Source organism: Pongo abelii, chromosome 3 (genome assembly GCF_028885655.2).
Source record: "Pongo abelii isolate AG06213 chromosome 3, NHGRI_mPonAbe1-v2.0_pri, whole genome shotgun sequence".
Lineage (NCBI taxonomy): Eukaryota > Metazoa > Chordata > Mammalia > Primates > Hominidae > Pongo > Pongo abelii.
Genome location: NC_071988.2, coordinates 132,736,604 through 132,758,642, shown reverse-complemented (window position 1 = coordinate 132,758,642; position 22,039 = coordinate 132,736,604). Strand labels below are relative to the sequence as shown.

Below are 22,039 nucleotides of genomic sequence, written 5' to 3'. Positions count from 1 at the left end.
GGTTGTTACAATGGTCTGCAGGCAGCAATGAGATCTAGGAAGACTCTTACCCTTACCTCCAGGCATGGTGATATGAAGGTTGTAGAAGGAAAAAAAATCATCGTTAATAGGGACAACACATAGAGGTGTGCTCAGGGAGCAGTGCTTGGGGAGAGCCAGGGTCCACATAAACCAACAGGCGGAAGAGAAAGTTTTGTGAGGAGACTGAAGATACAGAGCAGGGGTCGCCAGGCTGTGGTCAGACAGCCAAACTCCTGTTTTTATGACCAGGTGCTAAGAATAGGTTTTATATTTTTAAATAGTTACATTTTTAATGGTTATAGAAATACCTCCACGATATCCTTGATTTTGTCTCTCAGCTCCCAAAGCCTAAAATATTTTCTATCTGGCCCTTTAAAAATAATATTCTCTACCTCTGACATCGAAGATTTTGCTAATGACTGAAAGTGTTTGGGTGAGTCAAATTATGGAATACACAGAACCATATAGGCATGGAAATCTAAGTCATAAAAGATGACTTGGGAGTTTCGGGGTGTCTTATGTTGACTGAGGTAAACACGGACACAGATCATGACCAAATAACTCCTAAGGGTTTTTTAATCAAACTTCAGTGAAAGACTATGAATCAGATGGTGGGAGGAAGACAAGGACCTTTCCAGGAGAAGATAGAATTCCTTATATACATGGTCCAGCCACTACAGTCTAGGCTGTAGGAGAGAAGTTTAAGAACACATAGAGCTCTGGTTGTGCTATCTGATGGCTCCCTCAAGTCTATGTTTATATTAACCTGTATTTGCATAGCATTTATTTATCCTTACCACTCTATGACGAAGATAACATAACTTCTATTTTACATATTAGAAAACCAAGGCTTGGAAAAAAATAAGTAATTTAATCAGAGTCACACGGATAATACAATCTAAAGCCTGGTCTGGAACCTAGGTCTTCTGAATACTAAGCAAAGTACTTATTTCTCACAGTTACCTCCATGTTGCCTCAAGACTATTCAGAAGCAGTACATGATAGCAATTGGGAAGTACTTCTTACAAACCAGAAAACATAAAAAGAGGATATTCTCCACAAACAGCTCAATTATTAAGTAAAAATACTGGTTTATCAGGCAATTATACCATCTGATGGGCAAGAATGTTTTCTTCAAACATATCAGAAACATGAGTACATCAAAAGAAAAAATACATATGCCATATAAATGACAGAAGGTGACCCAGATTGAACATGGACTTCAGATAGCGACGTTACTGGAAAAGGGAAGAACAGTGATGAATCTAACAAATGCATTCTACCACTACCTATTATTTAATACAGGACAAAAGACATTTCATTACTTCCAACTGGGACCTCAATAAAATGGCCACGTGATATGTACTTCTCATTAAAAATCTCAAACAACTAGTTCCAACTGTATGTACTTCCAAGTCCCTGGCTTTTCCTGAATAAGAGTACCAGGAGTAAGGATCATGAACATAGCTATTCTCTTCTATAAATAAATAACTTGGCATCCTCAATCATACTTCAGTTGGTATAATTATAATTCTTTTCAATCTATCAGCCAATAGAAAATTAAACCTAATTTTCTCACATCAAGGGTGAGGGTCAGCCTCAGAAATGTAGTAAATATCCTGAGGTTACCAGCAAAGTTTCCCATTTGAAACCTCCCCTACTTTAAAGTAATTCTTTTCTTGCAAATGTGTACAGTAAGAGCCGTATTAGGCAGTCTTCAGTAGTGCAAGTTAAAAGTGTGATGCTTTATTTTTATAATTTCAACAATATATTTATAGTTTTTAATTGCTCACTGTGCCTTCAGATGTCTCATTAAAGAACGCAAGTATCGCTTGTTTTACTACCAGAAACAGATGAATTGATTGATAATTACCATAGACTTGTCAATATGGAAATATTTATCTTAATTGCACTTTCTTTGACATGTTTGTATCACTCACAGTTACTACAGTGGAGCATATGTTAAGTTATTCTTTCATTGATTAACCTTGACACATTTTAAAATTCTTTATTTCAGAGATTTACAGTTTAAATGGTGGATCAAACAACAAAAAAAATGAGATATTAAAGTTATTCTCAAGGGACATATAATTTAGGTAAATAAGATTTAAAAACACTATATAAAAATGCAAAGGCCATACAAATATTGACTGACCTCCAGGATAAACAATCATGTCAATGACAATGTATACTTGTCAGCTTAGGCTAAACAATGCCGTGATAACAAGCAATCTCAAAAATCTCAGTGACTTACAAAATAAAGGTGGATTTTTCACTCACATGGCATGTCCACCTGGGGTCCAACATAATATCTGTTCCAGGTTCTTTTTATTCCCTACCTAAAACTTTGCTAGTTTTATGGCAAATGGACAAGATAACACGGTGGAGCCACAAAAGAGCTCTTAAAGCTATTGTTCAGAAATAGCACATGTTCTTTTCACTCCTTTTCCTTGGACAAGGGAAATTGGGACTGGGAAGAATAGTCTTCTCATAGGAAGAGGCAGCACAGTGATTCTTCATAAATGTTTACTATTTTTAATAGTTTTTAAAAGCTAATGTGCATTTACCAGAGACAAACACTTAGCTAAAATTATTTCAGAAATTGTTTAGGATCCCCTAAAGACCCAAATAGGAATGATACTCAAGGGATAAGGAAGGGCACTTTCTTGATGAATGGATCCATGCTTGAATTATATAATAATATACAAGTGACATATGATTGCTCTTAATTTTTCTCTGTTTACTTCTTGTGCTATTTGCCTCTCACTTGCAATCAGATCCTATGTTGACAATGCGTGATCCAGCTCCTGGCCCATTCCTGGCTTCATGCAGCATTCCCACTCATCTCTGGCAATCACACACTTCCAGTCATCAGCACACTCTCTCTCTGTCCAAGCCCTAATCCACACTGCTCTGCTCTGCTAAGGAGTCTGAGGACTTCAGCCTCTGTGTCCTCCAAACACCTGTACCACATCTGCCGACATTCACTCAGTCCAAATCCCAGACCTGGCTCTTCTCATCAAATTTGGCAGATCAATGCCACTATTGTCTACTGCTGGTTAATAGTACCCATAAAATAGAAACTGAAGAAACAAATGATGAATTAAATGCATCTTTGCTAAATAAAATCTGGAAGCATAGGTAGGGTCTACAAAAGGTAAAAATTAACTTGCTTCATAGCAAAATGTTTAGAAATGACAGTTCTTTGGGTTTATTACAAAAAGGAGACTTCTACGGACTAGAGTGGTCAGGAGAGGATGCAGAATAATAGTGAGGCTTGGGCTAGGTAGAGTTTGAAAGAAAGAGAAAGAAATTCAGCTTATCATACTTATTTAGCAACTTTTAAAATATGTGAAAAAATATACACAATTACCACTTAAAGGTCACACATACTTTAAATTTCATTGATTTTGTCTGTAACATTTATATATACAAACCATCAACTTGTAATAAGTTAAAATTAATAACAGCATCGATATAACTATGAAACACATTCAAAGTCAAAGTAAGAATTACACAAATTTAATTTACACATAAACTGCATGTTCTTAATAAGGGAAGACAGTAAACAAATACTGATTTGGTCACATTTTCATAGTCAACTCTTTACAAAATATTACTGTTTCTTTGATTATTGCACTGCCAAATTGTTTTGTTTCACTTTTAGGATGAAAAGGCAGAAGTGTGGGTTTTGGATAAAGGATCCTATCTATTTAGGCTTTGGGCTCTGCCCAACACAGAAGGAGGCTTAGAGATAAGAGAAATAAATCTCTCCCATTTCTCCCCTTCTCTCTTGGACACAAGTGGCTGAATCTAAACCTGATGGCACTTTATAGAAGCTATTTTTTTTTGTTTTTTTTTTTTAAATTTATTGTTGAAGGCAGCATCTGATGCAACTGATCTTTCTTTTTTGCAAAAATGGGAAACCTTGTTTACAATCTTTCAGTTTAGAGGCAATAAGTAATTTTTCCTGCCTAACATGTGAGAGCTATTTTACATAATCTTTTCCAACTTTTCTTAGAGCACCCTCCGGGGATCAGCAATTCAGGTTAGCTGATGAGATTTTGTCTTTCATTATTTTCTTTTCAAATAGGCTGGTCTTGACAGCTCTACCACTGGCTGGTTCCAGCAGGCCCTGGGTTGTGTGTGTTGGGGCTCCTCCCCAGAGAGATGAAGAGATGGACAGACAGTAACAGAAGGCCCTCGAAGGTGATGTGTGATGAAGGTACTTAGCTTTTAGTAGACTTGCCTCAGTTTTCCATGTGGGAATCTGTCCAGGAAAAAAGTTCAAGCACTGAACTCACATTCTCTATTCTTGTTTTAATGTCTAAGAGGCGATGGAAGGGGATTAATTTTTTGTAGAAATTAAAGATGACTCTAACAATATGTTTCCTTACAAGGTTAATAAACAGGAAAAGGCAAGTGATCAAGATGTAACCATAATTATTACTAGATTTGCTTCAGACTGCTACTTAAACCTACAAGACACTATCATTATAGGCAATCATTTTTAATGTCAACATCAATTTAAAATTACCCAGGATTTTTCAATAAGTGGTCTAAGCTTATTCAAGTTTAAAATGACATCATAATAGTGGTGACATATTTTTACCATTCAATCGTGGTAAAAATAGTAAGATTATAATAAAATGCCTTCTAGTATCCAGCTATTGTTTTGCATAGCTAGTAAAGGCCAAAAACCACATAGTAGACCAATAATTACAAATGTAAAATCAATTTCAGATTAAAAGTAAAGATTAAGTCATGAAGGAAGTCTGCGATGTAGTGCTGGGTGCTGATTGCAATGATTCTAAAGATTAGCAGAATATTCATTATTGCCCACCAGTAGTAAAGACACATTAATTTACTCAATACTGTATGTTTTGACTTAGGACTGATTTTCTTGGAGATCACTTACTTGTTAAGTGGTATAACCACATGCACAAAAATATGTCAATAAAGTAATTTTCTGTAGTTCACTCAGTTTACTAACCTACACATTTATTCAAAAGAAGTTGACCTAAAGGCTCAAAATAATGGAGAGATGAACATCTCAAAGTGCTTGCCTTCTCATATCTTTGTGTCCTTATTTTCCATTGCTTTAATCACAATCCTTTGTTGCTGAGAATAAATCATATCAATAGAATATGTTTAATATCTACATTCATGTATCAAAACTATGAAAAACAAAAAAGACAATATGTTTATATCAATAGCTGTGTTTCAAGGGGTGACACTTAGGTTTTTTATTATTAATTTTCTTATTTTTAATTTTTATGGGTACATAGTAGGTTTATATATTTATAGGGTACATGAGATGTTTTGATACAGGCATACAGTGCTTAATAATCACATCACAGAGAATTGGGTGCCCATCCCCTCAAGCATTTATCCTTTTGTTACAAACAACCCAGTTATACTCTTTCAGTTATTTTGAAATGTACAATTAAGTTATCGTTGACTATAGTCACCCTGTTGTGCTATCAAATAGTAGGTCTTATTCATTCTGTAACTATTTTTTCTGTACGCAGACACTTAGGTTTTGACGGCAAAAGCTTGGATTTGGGAGGTAAGGTTTCCTACCTTGGATCTATGACTCTATAATGTATTCCCATAGATTCATGGTAAAGAGTACAGATTGTGAGGCCTGAAATCCTAATTTTGAATCCTAATTCTACCACTTACTAGATTTGTGACTTGGGAAAGCAACTTAATCTTTCCAGGCCTCAACTTAATTATCTATAGAAACGAGAATAATTATAGTAATTATAGAACCTACCTCATAGGGTTGCTGTGGGTTTAAACCTTTTAGTATATATTGATCACTTAGCAGTAGGATGCCCTCGGTAAGTTGTATGCAACTGCTTGCTTTATCATGATAAGTATTCTTATTATTATCTGCTGAATGATTTTATCAAAGTTATTTAACCTCACCAAACCTATTGGTTAATAGTCTCTATCTCATAGAATTGTGATGAGGATTGAAAGACATACATCATGTCAAGCACTTGGCAAAGTTTATGGCACAAGAGAAGTGCTTAGGATTTGTTGGTGATTTGCAGCCACTAATTTGGGGGATTTCTCAGTTCTCTAGTAGTAGGGCTACAGTGAATTCTCTAGTAACAGGATTCTCATTGATTTTTTAATTGTCTCTAACTCTCTCTGTCCCATTACACATGAGAAGGATGATAAGCTAGAAAGTAGTTTTGCAAACTACTCTGCAAAATACGAGATGTGTATGAAAGAACCTCTTCCGTCGTGGCAGCCCCCAAAAATGTGGATGTGCTTATTTTCATCCTATTTTGCCAATTTCCAACAGTCTGGCCTGCTACCTTGTGAAAACAGAGTGTTTGCAATTATGATGGGAAAATGTTATATTAGCAATATTCAAATTCATGATGGCACTTGGAGGTAAATATCAGCCCTGTCAAGAATTGGCTCTTCCTTACTATCTCCTCGTATCCTTCACAAATCTCTTCTGTGAACTTTCTTGTCAACATTGTTGTAATGGGGCATGACCTAAAATGTAACATTGCCACATAGAGAAATAGCCCCCCAGGATTCTATCCTGAAGAGGATTCTATCTCCAGTATCATGTCCTTTGTTGTAGAGAAAAACAGTTGTATGGCCCATTTTTAAACCAAAGTCCTATTAGCCAGGACCCAGATGCATATAGAGAACACCTTTATTGTTTGGTTTTAATTATCTCTTCCAATTCAGAGTCTGAGATGGAGCATGAGGAGAAAGTTAAGTGTGCTTTCCACTCTTCAAATTCTCTAGCTGTCTTTCCCAGTTCATCTGATACAGGTCCCTAAAATTGCGGAGCTGACACTCTCATCTCTTGGTCTCCTCCCCAGGATTCCAAGAGTCTCCACATTAGATTGCACCATCAATGGGTGCTTCTGTAATCCGATTCTTGGTGTAGGCTGTGCCCAGGAAAATCACCAGGAAGAAGTGGGGAAAAAAATAAAAAATCACCCTGCCACATTTTTTAAAAAGATAATTCACCTTGATGCACAATGGCTTAAAAGATAAAATATTCTTTTGTGGTGTAAACAGATGATTTCTATAAAATCAGAAACGCTTTCCTCATCAAGAGAGAAATAGGTCTTGATTTTTTTTCAGGTAAAAATTCTGCTATATGTTCTATTCCTTGCTGCTAGTTTTATTTAGATGATCAAATATCTTTCCTAAAGTGTCATATTCTCTCATTTTACGTGGTTAGAAGCAGGATGTATAATTTAATTGGGTATTGAGAAATCCGGTTTGATATCTTGAACTAAAGGTGTTTTTTCCCAATGTATCCATGGCATGTTTTCAAAATAAACCTGTTTCACAATGATATCATGTGCAAAATGACTAGAAGTTTTAGCACATATACTGTACCAAAACATCCCTGAAAGGCTTTGAACACAAGTAATAAGCGAAAATAGTGGTGCAACAGAACTGAGAAATCAGTAATATGATCTTGTGTTCACAGGCAAACATTAATTCTGATTTTAGAAAGGCTGAATTTGAGATGATAACACAGTTTCTAAAGAAAGGTAGTTAGAGGTACAACTGTTGTGTATGAAAAACGTCAAAGTTATACATGAACATTTTGGAGACATCAAATAGTAGCAATTGTTCAAATTTTAAAAAGAGTATTTTATGATAAACTACCAAGTTGCATATCAGATACATCATTCTAAGTAATGCTTGACATTCTGAGGTAAGCATTAGAAATATTTCTGTATTTGATTATATCTTGGTACACCATACCTACAAAGAGGTAGCACAGAATAACTGTTCATATATATCTGAGCCTGAGACCAGCTCTTGGCTTGTCAGTCTCTGGAATTATGTGCATCTATTACTAAACCATTTGCTGATTGTTGGGTTAGGCATCAGTCATATATCATCAGCCTGGGAATTCCATTATGTTGACATGAATTTGAGTTTATCTTTGTCTTTCTGTGTGTCATTTTTTCTTTAGTGTGGCTATATAATGCAGGTGACACAATGAACCAGATGTCATTTTACACCCAAGAGATGATTATACCTCACAGTTGGCTAAATTGATTTCTATATTTAGTTTACACAAAACCCAGGGATGCTTCTGGACCCAAGATGTTGGTAAATGCAAGACTGGTTACTGAGAATTGTGCAAGGAGAAACAAAAATGTAACTTGACTTCAAAGTCAGTACCCAGACCAAATATGGAATAAAAACTTAGTGCTTGATTTTATCTTCATTCTTTTTTTTTTACATCAAGGAAGGCAAAAATTTATATTTTTATATTATGTATTTATAAAATACATGTCTGAGTTTTTATATTTTAAGGGACATTTTAAGATAAAATTCCCATCTATAAAAAAGTCCTCTTTCCTATGTGATTTTTAAAAATACAGTGGAACTTCAAGTTAATATTCTCACTTAAAAGACCTAGGCAAGGCCAGGTGGTGTGGCTCATGCCTGTAGTCCCAGCACTTTGGGAGGCCAAAGCAGGAAGATCACTTGAGGCCAGGAGTTCAAGACCAGCCTGGCCAACATAGCATCTCTGCAAAAAAAAATTTTAAATTAACTGGGCATGGTGGCATGTCTGTAGTTCTAGCTACTTGGGACACTGAGGCAGGAAGCTTACCTCAGCCCAGAAGTTAGAGATTATAGTGAACTATCAAAGCAAGACTTTGTCTCTAAAAAAAAAAAAAAAAAAGGCAAAAATGAAAATAACCCAAATTATGTAATGACAAATTACATAATTTTGACTTTTTTAAAAGAAATCCCAAGCCCAATGTTTCAACTTATTTTTTAGTAAAATCTCCAATTTTACATATGTGTAACATATTTATATCATATGTTACACAACCTACACACACGCGTATATAAAACATAACATGGTCTAGCTTGCCAAAACTAATGCTTATTATGAAAATTAAGCTTTGTATTAATTGCCATTATTTTAAATTAATGGTTCCAAATTCTAATGTGTCAAAGAAAAACTTGGAGCTATTTCTAAACCCATAGAGACTCTTACATAATGAGTCTGGGCAAAGGCCTAGGAATCTAACTTTTTCATAAATATATCAAGTGATTCTAAGTCTTGAAATTTTCAGACAGCTCTTTGAGAGTTGTATAATAGCTCTAGAGATTTTCTTTTTTTTCTTGAGATGGAGTCTCACTCTGTCGCCAAAGCTGGAGTGCAGTGGCAGGATCTCAGCACACTGAAACCTCCAGCACCTGGGTTCAAGCGATTCTCCTGCCTCAGCCTCCTGAGTAGCTGAGAATACAGGCACAGGCCACCTCGCCCAGCTAAGTTTTGTATTTTTAGTAGAGACGGGGTTTCACCATGTTGGCCAGGATGGTCTCAATCTCTTGACCTCATGATCTGCCTGCCTCGGCCTCCCAAAGTGCCGGGATTACAGGCATGAGCCACCGCGCCGGGCCCAGCTCTAGAGATCTTTAAAACTAGAGGAAATGTTATAGCATTATGGCAATAACCATATCATAGTGGTTACTTTAGGCTGTTCCTTGCAAGGAGTCATAGCATGTCTTCATAAATACAAATAATTTTTTGTAGCCTTATACAGATTCTTATACTAAATGATATATAAGATATATATCTAACTAGGGCCCAGGTGCGGTGGCTCATGCTTGCAGTTCCAGCCCTTTAGGAGGCCAAGGCATGCAATCACTTGAGCCCAGGGGTTCGAGACCAGCCTGGGCAACATGGCAAAACCATGTATCTACTAAAAATACAAAAATAAGCTGGGCGTGGTGGCATGTGCCTGTAATCCCAGCCACTCGGAAGGCTAAGGCACAAGAATCACTTGAACCTGAGAGGTGGAAGTTGCAGTGAGCTGAGATAGCACCACTGCTCTCCAGCCTGGGTGACAGAGTGAGACTCTGTCTCAAAAAACCAACCAACCAACCAACCAAACAAACAAAAACCGAGATATTTATCTAATTGGAAGAGTTTGAACTTTGGGAGTCCTGGCACTCTTACATAAGTTTTATATCAAATATAATCACCAAGAAATAATCTTCTTGAGGTATAACTCTAAGACCCTACAAATGCATATTAAGATTTAGAATACTCTGTTATGAACAATGAAAATACTGTATAATATGAAACAAACAAAACAGAATCTTCACTGCAGCCTATCAAAAGATACTAAGCATTTAAGAGCCTAAATCCTTTGGGAAAAGCTGTGTTGCAGAAAGAGGAGATCTTGAGTAGGAGGGGATAGACCCAAAGAGTGGGGTTTTAAGGACTTTCTTCTTTCTTCCTACTTTCCTTCTTACAACTCTCATCTCTGTAAAAAATGTCATTATTTATGGAAAACTCTAGAATTTACAGATTCAAGAGGTGTCCTGGGACTTCTTTGGTACTGAAAACTGATCTATAAAAGGTAAGCCATCATCTTGAATGAATATTTAGAACTCAAGATAAGAACCTTGCATACAAACAACATTTTTTATGTCAAGATAGCTTTATTTTGGATGGCAATTGTTCTGGACACTTTCTTCAAGCAAGCATGACAAATATCTTAAATAGCTCACATGTAATTTCACTGTGAACAAAATTAATCTTATGAAATTATTGTTTCAATTAATGCAAGAAAATACTGCATGAAACTAAATTACCAAGAAAATCAGTTACCAATAAACCGACAGCATATTTGTATTACAATTCATCCTTTAAATAATCAAATGTTCCTTCATAAGCTTTAGCTTATTTCCCCAAAAGCGTTGACACGGCATTTTGTCTCATATTTGAAAGCTATCTTTTGCTGTTAATTTGCATTAAACAAACAACAAAAAGACAAGAAAATCAAAGGAAGTACCCCTATATGGTTCTCCCACACATCTTCAGCTATGTGAGCAAGCAGTTAAAACATGCAAATCCAGTTTGGAGGAAATTCGACATCTCTATTATAGATGAAAGGTAAACAAAGCAGATGAAGGATTAGTGCAATTCCAAATTTAAGATATTGCTCTCAGTGACTTATAATAAAGCGGTGTTGCATACGGTGGCATGTTTTAGATGACATTTCAATTGTACGAGCAATTTGCATTCTATCTGACATTAAATAACGTTCTTAGTATTATGAATTCCAGCAGCATCCTCATCTCCATAGCATAAAGATATGAACTATGAGGCACATCTTAATGAAGGGAGTAAGTTTTCCTGTCAATCTGAAATGTGAGACAAGGCAGTACCTCGGCTAAAACACCAGCAACATTATTGTGAGTTGCCCACTCCTGGCATAGTACAAATCTTCAGCTAAGGCATTCTTCTTATTAAATAAAGATCTATAACTGAACACATGTATCTGTAATATCACTACAATCCAAAGAAAATTAAAAGACAGATTATGTCCAGGATATTACATGCACCACCACAGAGCACTGCTAGAATCTGGTATGGTCTTGTTGCTAAGATACCTGGCTAATGCCACGGAAACGAGCCCCTCTTACTAATCTAGTACAATCCATGCATGCTTCCACATATTTTGGCAGGAGAAAGTAGAAGTCCACTGACAATGGTGTGGGATATTACTAGCCAGTGTTCCTGAATTTATACATTTTTTATCTCTTTCTGGTAAGCTTCAACAATCTTAGTGAAATAAGAAATGTAACACTGTTAATGGCATTTGGTTGCTTTATGCCATTTAAAACAAGTAAGATTACTTTTTATCCTGCTGCATAGTCAATAAAAGTTGCTTAAAAAGGTAATTACTTAAGTGCCTTTAGTTGCAAAATTGTGATCCTCCCCAAAATGATTCCCCTCAATCCTTACAATTTATATTGTTATATGCACATAAATGACTAACTGCATTTTCTCTCTCTATGGCTTTCTTCAAGGAGAATGCAATATACCAGTTTCCCTGAGTGCAAACTGAATAAGAAATCAGGACACTAAAATGAAATACTTTTATCAGAAATTACTCACAAACCTATGATGCACAAAGCTGGGTTTCAGTGTTCATGTTCCAAAGATTTTTGTTTTATTCATTTAAGAAAAAGTAGACAGAGATAGAGAAGATTAAAAGCTGTTTCCTGCATAACAGTAATAGATAAAATTCCAGAATGAAAAATAGAGACTTTGAGATTTCCCCTGTACAGAATGCAAATTCACTTCCCACCTTCAGGTAACATTTTCAAAAAAAAACTTGAAACAGTCTGCATTTGTTAAAGCAAACTAAGCAAAGATTCCTACTGAAAAATCAAATAAACTTTTAGTGTAAGTGTGTTCCTACTCTGCAGTGCAATATGATCTTTAGAGCATCAGTGACGGTAGTTCCATTGAGCTCAAGTTATGATAACAATAACTTTTGCAGATGTTCATAGCTGTCAAATATTATTCACTAAAATGTCAGAAAATGTGATAAAAAGTTAAACCAGAAAAATTATTCTGAAGTAATTGGTTCAAGTCAAGAAGGCAAGGAGAGGTCAAACCTTAATCCCTATCCATAAACAGTGAATGAACTATAGCGGAATCACAGCCATATTGATTTTTTTTTGGAGGAAACAATTGTATACTGTATAGGTGAACACACAGAGTAAAGTGGATGTTTATACATGCACTAGTGGGAAAATTTATAGGTGCATATCTCAAAGATATTTATTGATTTAAACAAAAGTTTTTCTTCAGGTTTACTAGATTTTTCACTCAGATTTGCTTTCTTATCAACAGAGACTTAGCCAGTCTCTGATAGTAATAAATTATAACCTGAGTACGCTAAGTTTATGTTATTCACACTCTTTTCTGTTTTCCAGTCCATGGATTCCCAAGGTCATATTGGAGGGTTATTTGACCAAAAGCCATGGGGACTTCATGGGTTTAGAATTCCATTTGCAATGTTATGACAATAGCTCATCATGATATTGTGTCTTTTATTAGTGCTAAAAACAAATATTGCAAATATCAATGTACTAAAAACACCTAGATAACATCTAGAAAAGGTTTACACATGTTTATTCTTTTATTCATATACTTCCAATATTTTGAGCCCCTCAGGACATTGTTGCAATGAAAATTATTTCTAAATTACTGCCTAGGAACAGTATACAAGGGTAACTGTATTATAAAACAGGAGATTGTTCACGACAAAGAATAAATCAATAACAAGTGCAAGTATCTCACAAACTGTTACTTCAACATCAATTGTCCCTGTAAGAAGGACAGAAAAATGTTTTTACAAACCTTTTACTTTTTTCAATCCTCACTGGAATCCCATGCTAGAAGAGAAAATGGCTGTTTGCTTAGAATAAAGTGTCTTAGCTATCTGCGTGGACCTGACAGTAATGGCAAAGGATGGTGCCGATCAATATCCATCTTCTTCATTCCTGAAGTAATAACTTTCAATAGGAAAATCTATTTACTTTTACTTACCTTTATTTTATTTCATTTTGCTTTAAAGAAGTTCATTCCAGAGGGAGGGTTTACCTTGCAAACAGCAGTTAACAAACTGATGATTTAACTAAGGACTCTGGGCCAGTCGGCGTGTTACCATTTGCTGTACCTGTGTGTTAATGCTAAGAAAAAACATATTTCTCTAGATTCTACACTTATTATTCAAATAACAGTCATTAGAAGCCTTGCAAGGCCCACAGCTACTTTATATGGAAGGTATATCAGCAAGGTCAGTCAGAAATAAGGGTCAACATTCACATTCTTACATGTAGGGCTTCTTGAAATTTTTACATTCTGTTTGCTGAAGACACCATATGATATTGTACTGTATGATAAATAAAAGATCACTAGATGAGGATTTAAAAAGGAAACCCCAAACTCTTTCTTGGGAAGAACTGTAATAAAAACTATAGCTAGGAAGGACCCATGTATCCTCTGTCCAGGTATATAATACAGAAGGAAATTTCACCCCAAGTTGTCACAACAGTTAGTATTTTAAATTGCACTTCAAAATGAAGCACTCTACATATATGATTATAAGCACTAAAATAAAGCATTTTTCAATGTTTGAAACATTTTTACTTCTCTTTACCTCTTCTGTCTCCCTTCCAGCACTGTGACTGTTTTATAATCATAATAGATTTTATTCCTATTGAGCTAGAATTGGTTTAAAAGTTACAGTTTTCTGTTTCCTAAACATACTTGTTTTACAAATTATCTTTTTCAAGGGAATGACAATTGACATTTCAAATGTCAGATGTCTAAGAACATTCAATGACAATTCTTGTCAGTGAATCTATTGATTTTTATCTTATTAATTTTTATTTGTGAAACTGTAATTAAAAGTCACTATTTTAACATACACAAAAATTCATGTAACTGTCTTTATAGAACTCTGGAAGTAACATCATGAAAAACAAATATTTTCATAAATATTTAGATTTTAATTTTCCACATAAATTTTTTTTAATTTTTCACATACATATATATACACACAGTGATTTCAGACCATGAATATTAGAGAACCTGTTTACCCTAGAAATGTTGCTCAAAAACACTGATACTAATATCAATAATTTAAAGTTTAAAATAACAGGAATGAATTAAATAGCAATCTGAGACTACTAATTCTCAATGTGAATTTTTAAGCTAATAATTGGTAATTTATTTTAAATCAAAAGGAATAATAAAAACCCATTTCTGAATTCTGGGTTCATACACAAATCTCAGAACACTCACTATGTGTATTTGTTACTAAGAAAGGAGATCACTGATATTAAACCCCTGCTTAAATTAACTGCAAGAAGGGAAATAAATTAAAGTCAGTACTCTCCTTAGAATTTGTAAGAAAACATATATTAACATAGATGTAATATAGCAAGAGAATTAATTGCAAATAAAGTAAAATATACACAATGATGAAGATAAATTACATTTCATTTCTACTATCTAAGCATTCATTAGTAAGAGGATATCAGCAAAGAAAAATGCATGTATGCTTTATTCATTTGATATTTGCACCAGACATAAAGGATCACATTTTACATGAAGGTGATCAGCCTTTCACTTTGGCGAACTTCTCTGCATGCATTTTCGTGTGTGAGCATGTGTACTAGGAAAATAATACATGAGAAAGCTTTTTATACTGTTAAAACACAAAAGACAGATACTCTAGCTAAATAGGGCCCCCAATAAATCTGAAAAAACAGCCATTGACAATTTTTTAAAAAAAAAATAGTTTCACTTGTTAAAAAGCACCAAGGGATTAGAAAAAAATATCCAAGGTCTTAAATATTTTAGAAAGCTTTTGGTTGTTGTTGTTCAGTGACAGTAATTTTTATTCATTGGTTTCTGCCTGCAACATATTTTGTGGTAGAAATTCATCCACTATCCTATGTTCTATATATTGTCATTAAACTGTATATAATATACTTTTCAAAAATTATTACATTTATTTTAGGAAAATCACAATATATAATAAATATTGCTCTTTATGCATATACATAATAAAGGAATCTTTTTTATAGGATTAATTCTCCTATAAGGAAGAATAGATATTATTGAAAATATACACAAATATTAGGGAAGACAAAATTTAAGGCATAATAAGTTGAAATCTCAAATTTAGAGATAATAAACACCACTATTTTTCCCTCAGAGTGTACCCATTTTAATACTCTAATTAAAATTGAGTACCTGCAAACTTACATTGTCAATAACTATTCAATACATGTTAATTGAATACGTAAAAAAGAGAAGTTAGCTTACACTTAATAATATTTTCGGCTTTGAAGCTTTACTACAGGCATAAATAGTAAAGCTGCACCTGGCCTTACCTAGGTCTTTTAAGTGCGAGTATTAACTTGAAGTCCCACTGTATTTTTAAAAATTATATGAGAAGGAAGACTTTTTTATAGATGGGAATTTTATCCTAAAACGTCCCTTAAAATATGAATGTCCCTTCAAAAGAAGACAAACTTATTCCTATCACCTGTTCATCAGGTTTTACAAAATCAGAACTCAAAATCTTAAATACTTTTATAATTACATGATTAAAAAAAACTTGGTACCAATATGTTAGATGCATTGCACTTGTGAGTTAATTTTCATATCTTCCTGTGAAGAACTGCAGACTACCAGATATGAACAGTGCACTAGACTGAGGCATATAGGAAAAAGCAAGATAAAGAAACTCGCACAGGCCACTACTTCTACACCCATTCTACAAATGGAAATTTAGAATTATATTTTATTTGGTGAAATTACATTTTAAAATGTTCTCAGCAGGAAATTGTTATTATGTAGAAAACTTCAGATTATCATTTTTTTCTAAATGATATCAAATAAAACACTCATCTATTAAAATCATCATTAAGTGGAATAGTGATTGCCAGGGTTTGGGGGTAGGGGAAATGGGGAGATGTTGGTCAGGGAGTATTAATAAGATTTTAAAAATATAGCCATTAAAAATAAATATTTAGGGCACCTAGCAAGCTATACCCATCATAAAGTCATAGAACCCATGGAAGAAGCTCAATAAATATTTTCCTGATGTATTTGTTTATTATAGATATGTGCGTGCATTTATCTATGTTTATATCTGTGTGTGTATATATATATATATACATATACATAACAATTATACAACTAGCTAGATACATGTGCAATTCCAGACAAGTTATACTCTGTTACTCCTCTGCGTCACTCTACTGATTTCCTCTTCAAATCTTTATTTTCTAAGGTTTTAAAGAAGGGAACATTTGCATGGTTTATGATCATATTTTAGATCCCAACAAAGGACATGGTCATAATAAGGCATCTAGGCCATAATCTTAGGATCAAAATTACACACAGTTGTAATAACTGGAACACAAGGCAATTTGGCTTGCTCAGATTTCTCCATAGTTGCATTATTTGTTTTTATGTTTAACTAGACAGATATACCTCATCTCTATTTTAGAAGATTCCCAGGCTTTATACCTGAATTCCCTCAAATCTGGACCCCAAAAGAACAAAATTAGTTTACATATACACTTAAATTGTTCAATAATTGATTACAGCTTTGGCACTGCAAGAATAATACAGTCACAACAATAGAGTTGCTAATCTGTATGAAGTAATTGTACAAATGCCTTTTTATATGACACAGCACTAGTGGAGGCCTACATATCATAGTCACTGGTGTTCATCTGCATCAAAATTTTCTATCACTCTGTGTATTTATTTGATTTTGACATATTTATAAAAAGTCTATGTATGTGTGTGCAGTGAATTTCTAAATTATTAAACTCACTTGTATCAATGACTTTTTTAACAAACAAAAATAATTCCGCCTACGTCAATGTTACAGTAAGAGATAATTTCAGAAATGTAAAACAGCCAGCAAATGATGGAGTGAATAGTACAAGAGTAGCTACATTAGTCTTCCCTTCTTACATGCAGGAGCTCTAAAAATGCTGTTGGACACAGAGCTTTATTCGAAGAGGTTTCACACATGCATTTTTAATCAGGATTATATTTCACAGAGATCTGTCACCGCTCACAAGTGCAGCTGGCCAGTCCTCCTTGAAATGTATCAGCTCTCAGTCTCAGCCCTGAACTAGTTTTTCTTTGTACAAATCTGGACGTGGTGATCCACAGGGCGGTGTTTTTCTTAAAAGGAAATAATAATCCCCTAGAACTGCATAGGACTCCTATGCACATTGTTTTTAGTTCAAACATACAACTACTTTAACCTGAAACTGTCTTCAGAGCCACTCTCTCCACAAAGTTAACAGTCTAAACATTTGCCTTTCAGGTATTTGCTAAATGTAGAAGATCTAGTAAGTGGTTATTTTAAATTCAGTCATTTACATGAATGTTTGTGTTGAATTAATCCTATGCTATTCTTCTTGATCTATTATATTATTAACCTATTATCTCTCCTATAATAACTAAGACCACATAATTAACAAAATACAGTGAAAAACTGTTTACATGGATATGTTTCTCAAATGTGCTTCATATGTTGGACATATAATGTGGTGATACTATAAAAGTATGTTTTTACTATGTATAAACTATGTATAAAACTATGTATAAACTATGTATAAAATATCCTACAGAAATTTATAAATGCAGAAAAATGACTCATGTGTGTATGTATAGCTATATTCCCAATACTGCCTAAATTGGCAAAATTTATTTAAGTATCAACAGAGGAAATTAAAGGTTGTAATTACTATAAAAGTATATGTTGTTTTGAAATTATATTCTTTCACTAAAAATATATTTTAGAATAATTATATTTTGAACTTTTCAGGTTATAGCAACAAAATTTACTCTTAGATATTCAAATTAATACAAAAATAGAAGGCTTTTTAAAAGCTTAATCTTATACATAGTTTGTTTAATGTCTAATGAATACCGAATCGCTATTAAAGCACACCCAGCACATTACATATCTAGCAACTAATACTTGTCTCAAAATATGTTTCCAAAAGCACGTGTGGAGAAATATTTTTCAGTTACAAAAGTTTCTAAATCTGTGACAATGCAAAGCACTAGAGCCAGTTTAGAATCTATAAGTTGGGAACTACTGTACAACAGCATATGTCCAGAAAAATACACTAACACCAACAGCACAGGAACACTCATGTGAAGTAACTATATCTATATGTTGTCAAGCAACTGGTCATAAAAGCACTGAATAAAAGGGCATTTGAAATTGGATAGTTCTGAAAATACCACAGCTGATTTTTTATATTCTCTGACAGTTAAGAACAAAAAGACCTTCAGACAAAAATTTTAGATACTCCCGGTGATATTTGACTTCCTCAAAGTTTATGCATAAGATTACCAAAGGTCTGGGAGTCCCAGATAAAAGTCAATATGAAGCCACTTGATTCTTGATTCTCAATTGCTTCATGTTCATAAAATTGCTCTATATCATCATCATAAACACTATACATTTTAACATCTGTAACAGCATTTTTAAACCCAGAGCTTACATCTACAACACTGGGATGAAGAAGGCAGCTTAGGATATTACAATGTCCTTTTTAGAAATTTTATATTTTTCATAGTTAACATTCTCTTTAATTTTACCACAATCAAAAGGTTTGGAAATTACATTTCAAAATTTTATTGCATGTAATTAGCAGCAATACCAATGACTCAACATTTTCCGGAGCTTAAAAGATAAAATTGTCTTACAGATCCGAATTGTTGTCTAGTTTAAGTACAAGTAAAAAGGCGGGATTAAAGCAATCATACTTTTTTTTTTTTATCTATTGCTTCAGCATTTAGTTAACAAGAAATCCTGGCTTTTCAGTTGCTTAGCTAACAACCTTGAATAGCACATTTATATTCCCCAAATGGTTTCATGTTTCCAAAGTGAAATTTTACAAGGTATTAGTTTAAAATATTTATTTCTGTTTAGGAAAATCTCTGTCTGTAGTCTCAAAAAATCATTGTATAAACAACTTTCTCTGAGCAAATATTAATATTTAACATAAAATATGGAATAGCAGTAGTAAAATAAAATCACTTAAAACATGATATTAAAACACATAATTTCTCACAACCTAATAGAATGTCATTACAGAAGATTGACTGATAATATTGTTTTACATTTTTCCCAAAAATGTAGTTAACATCCACTATAAACTAACAATTATATTTACAAAAAAAAAAAGTGCAAACCTAATCTTCCTGGATCCTGTTGAAATCTAAGAGATTCTAACTCCTGCATGTTTATAATTGTATTTGTTTTTGAATATATAGGATGATTTTTGAAAATAATTATAAGCATTTTCAATTTATTGTACATGCATTTTTCTGGTATCACAAAGAAAGCAGTAAACTCAAGGCCAAAACATCTGTATTTCAATCTTCCTTTTACAACTTGATGCCCCAAATCCTTGAATCTGCATTTTCTCATCTGCAAAGTGGGAATCGTTTCTGTCTTGTTCCACCTGTCTCACAAATTTGTGAGGGTGAGAGATAATTACTCTCAGTGATCAGAACACATTCTGTTTCTGGAGCATATAGGCCTCATATGTAACAAATTTCAATCTCAAAGGAATGAGGTCAGTGTCTTTATCACATCTCCCTATTTTTTTTAATGACAAGTGTCACCAGAAAATGTCTTATTTATTTATTCATCTTTCTATCCATCATCTCCCTCCATTAGAATGTAAGACCCTTACTGGAAGCGACTTTGTCTTTTTCATCACTGTATTCCCAGTGCCCAAGTCAGTAGTTGGCTCAACAAAGATGCTTCAATATTTGTTGCTGGTCTAATTATATAAAAGGTATGTGTTCAGATAAGTATGTGGGAATATAGGTCCCTGCTGCCTTCCCCATCAGTGTCTGAGGTCCACATGCTAATAGATCTGTCAGGCGTAGGTGACATAACCATCTCATTCAATAAAAATGACTCAACTAAATAGAAGCCTTTATGTTTATAAGCAGTTTCACATTTACAAAGGGCTTTCCCATGGCCTACCTGACTTAATACTCTCAACAGCAGGTATACAGGATTGGTATTATTCTTTCTATTTATGCCAGACATAAGTGATGTCATTGTCATATCAAAGGCCAAACTATTCATTGTAATTTTTTCACCTTTCTACCTATTTTGTTTCTGCAACTGTTCCTTTCTCTCTCACATCATGGCTTCTCCCCACTCTACTGGATCATTCCACCAGCACACAAACCTTCTGTAATGGTATCTATCTAAAAACAAAACAAACCCTCTTTTGATCCCTCATTGAGCTGTAGCTACCCCTCCCTTTCTCTGCCCCTCTTTCTAACAAACCTACTCTAAAGGATGTCTATTCATTCTCTCTACTTCCTATCTTCCATTCCCCCATGAACCAACTTCAATCAAGCTTTCACCTCTACCACTCCACTGAAACCTCTTCATCAAAGTCACCAAGGACATCCACATTTGTCAATTCTAGTAGTATCCAGTTCTCAGTTTTTAATCTAATGAAGCTTCTTAGCAGCATTTAACAACTAATCACGTTCACCTTTTTTGAGACATATCCTTCCTTTAGCTTTCAGGACATCACTGGACACACCTTCTCAGCCTCCATTAATGGATACTTTTCATTTCCCATTCTCTAGCTGCTGGAGTAACCCAAGGCTCAGTTCATTGACCTATCTCCTTTTCTCTATCTCCCCACTTCCTAGGTGCTCAACTGCAATCACTTGACTTTAAATACCAACTATAAACTAACAACTTCCATATTTACATGTGTGTGTGCTAGACTCATCTAGCTCAAATAGAATGTTTACTAGGCATTTCAAACTTAACATAGCAAAAGTTGGACTCTTGATTTTTTTTCCTCAATTCTGCTCTTCCTGTTTTGTTTTGGATCATAGTAAATGACACCAGGATTCTGCACTAGATAACAAGCAAGCAAGCAAACAAACAAACAAACCTGGACACAATCTTTGATGCCTTTTTTATTTTTTTTTTTTTTGCATAGCTTTCCTCTAATCCTTCAGCAAAATTTTCAGCTCAATTTTCAAATTATAACCAGAATCCAATCATGTCTCATCATATCCACCTCTACTTAGTAAAAGCATCTATCGTCTCTTGCCTGGACTACTATTATAGCTGTCTAACTCATCTGCTGGCCTCCACTTTTGTCTCCCTATGGTCTATCTACATTTAGAACAAAAATCAAATTGTATCACTTATCTTGTCAGAACCATCCAATGACTTTTCCTTCCACTTAGAATAAAACCTAAAGACCCAAGATCCCACATCATCTACCCCTAACCACCACTTTCCTAATGTTTCCTCCTATTACTTTTCCAGTATCTTTTTGGGCTTCTGCTTTTCCTTAAGCCTGCCTATCACACTCTTCCTTCAGGGTCTTTACATTCATTATGCCCTCTACATGCAACACCCTTTACTGGATATTCTCATGACATGCTCTTGCTATTCACTTAGTCTTGGCTCAAAGTAATTAACGTTATTCTCTGACATTAGAATGTAAACTCCATGCAGGCAATGATTGTTTCTTTCTTTTTAACTGGTATATCCCTGTTACTTATAGCAGTGCCTGGCATAGATTATGGTCTTGATATTGGTGGGAGGATGGGAGGAAAGAAGGAAGGAGGGAA

General features: G+C 34.3%; 1 long non-coding RNA gene across 1 annotated transcript in view; it reads left to right on the top strand.

Annotated features, from left to right (window-relative positions):
* The window catches only part of LOC134761294 (uncharacterized), an 81,036-nt gene that overhangs the window by 37,219 nt on the left and 21,778 nt on the right, over positions 1 to 22,039 (top strand). Inside the window, exons 2-3 of the long non-coding RNA XR_010139763.1 lie at positions 4,115 to 4,246; positions 20,094 to 20,214. This is a non-coding gene — a long non-coding RNA (uncharacterized LOC134761294). The remainder of the gene's footprint in view (positions 1 to 4,114; positions 4,247 to 20,093; positions 20,215 to 22,039) is intronic.